The following is a 2,310-nucleotide window of genomic DNA, read 5'->3' as shown; positions in this document are numbered from 1 at the left end:
GTTTTTGTTTGTTCTTGTCCTTTTTGTTTTTGATCTTGCTTTTCTTCTTTTTTCTTCTTCTTCTCCTTCTCCTTTTTCTTCTTCGTCGTCGTCGTCGTCGTCGTCGTCGTCGTCGTCGTCGTCGTCGTCGTCGTCGTCGTCCTCCTCCTCCTCCTCCTCCTCCTCCTTTTCCATTATCTCTAATTTTTCCCTGTATTGCCAATCTATTCACTTCTTTTTAATTTCCTCGTTGTTTTGTTTCATGTCCGAAGTCCGTAATGGTTCTTTGTACGATGTGCATAATGGAAAGATTACTGTCGTATTTTTTTTACGTATTTTTGTTTCTCTTCTTATCAACGCTTTCTAGTTTAATTATGTATGTGTGTTTGTGTGTGTGTGTGTGTGTGTGTGTGTGTGTGTGTGTGTGTGTGTGTGTGTGTGTGTGTGTGTGTGTGTGTTTAATTCACTTCGGCCACTTTACTCACTTTATTATTCTTAAGTACAAGTTCCCAAGTCCCGTGTGGTAATAAGGTAGTAGTTTCATTTTGTATAATTTCATCTGTTAGTATCATCTTACTCCTCCTTCCTTCTCCTCCTCCTCCTCCTCCTCCTCCTCCTCCTCCTCCTCCTCCTGTGCAGACGGTTATTATCTCATCGCGTCTTGCTTCCATCCTCTTCATCCTCTGCCTCTCTCTCTCTCTCTCTCTCTCTATCAACGCACTCCACACTCACACTCACACACACACATTACAACATCCCTTCTCTCACCCTCTTCACTCTTTGCAGCTCCCACCACCACCACCACCACCACCACCGTCACTCCTTCGGCCTACGTAAGCTTATACCAGTACACACACTTTCCTATCCCCTCTCTCTCTCCTTCTCCCCCATTTTCTTCTCCTCTTCCAGCTCCTCCTGCTCTTCTCTCCCCATATCATCATCTGCAACATACCCGGCCATTTTCTCGACCGCTGTGAACGAGGTGGCCTCAGTAATATCATGAGGTTTCCAGAGAGGCCTGGGGCTGTGTCTTTTACGAGCGGTGAGTTGGGTTCACTGCACGGCGTTACTTCAGCACGGGAAGGAGGAGATGGGGAAGGCGTGAGGGGAGGGAAAGGAAGGGCAGGGTGGAATGGCCAGGAAGGGTGGCCGAAACGCGGAGTCTGGGAGGGGGATGGATGGTGAGTGTATTAGTGATGGGGTGATGGGGAGAGGGGAGGAGGGCTGGGACACTGTGATGAGGGATACGCTGTAGAGAGAGAGAGAGAGAGAGAGAGAGAGAGAGAGAGAGAGAGAGAGAGAGAGAGAGAGAGAAAGAGAGAGAGATGAAATGGAGGCGGATGGGGAAAGGAGAGAAAGGGGAGGTATAGGAATGACATATTTAGACAGTGATAAGAGAATGAAATACCGCCTGAGAATTAAAGACAAATAAACAGAGAGAGAGAGAGAGAGAGAGAGAGAGAGAGAGAGAGAGAGAGAGAGATAGAGGTAGATAGATAGATAGATAGATAGAGAGAGAGAGAGAGAGAGAGAGAGAGAGAGAGAGAGAGAGAGAGAGAGAGGTAGATAGAGAGAGAGAGAGAGAGAGAGAGAGAGAGAGAGAGAGAGAGAAACAGAAGAATAAAAGAATAAAAAAAAGTAAATAAAAGCAGCAAATAGGCGGAAGAAAGGGACGAAAAGGGTAAGAAGGAGGAGGAGGAGGTGGAGAACGAAGATAAAGGGAAAGGGGAAGGAGGGAGAAGAGGAGAGCTGGTACGTACGTGTGCTAGGGTTAGATAGTGCGGGAAAGATGGAGTGAATATAGGGTGATGAGAGTGAAGGGACCCCAGCCTCCAGGTGAGCTAAGATAATAGGGCGTCGGGTCGTAGCAAAAAAAAAAAAAAAAAAAAAGTAGGAGGGAAAGGTTTTTTTAGGGGAGAAAACATCCTCCCGGAAATTAGAACGTAAACGAGGGAAGAAGAATAACTGAGATAAAGAAGGTGAAAAAGGGGCGTAGTAAAATAACGTTTAGAAAATGAGGGATTGTGACGAACTTATGAGAAGCTTAGCAACTGGTCTATTTACGAGAGAGAGAGAGAGAGAGAGAGAGAGAGAGAGAGAGAGAGAGAGAGAGAGAGAGAGAGAGAGAGAGAGAGAGAGAGAGAGATTATTTATGTTCACGGGAGTATTGTTGCAAAATATATAATATCAAGTTCATTGCTCAAAGGAAGGATGAATGGGATACTGTTTGTGTGTGTGTGTGTGTGTGTGTGTGTGTGTGTGTGTTGTATGCAGAAAGGACTTGGCCAGTGTGTGTGTGTGTGTGTGTGTGTGTGTGTGTGTGTGTGTGTG

This window comes from Scylla paramamosain, chromosome 6 (assembly GCF_035594125.1).
Source record: "Scylla paramamosain isolate STU-SP2022 chromosome 6, ASM3559412v1, whole genome shotgun sequence".
NCBI lineage: Eukaryota > Metazoa > Arthropoda > Malacostraca > Decapoda > Portunidae > Scylla > Scylla paramamosain.
Note: the sequence above shows the minus strand (reverse complement) of the source record.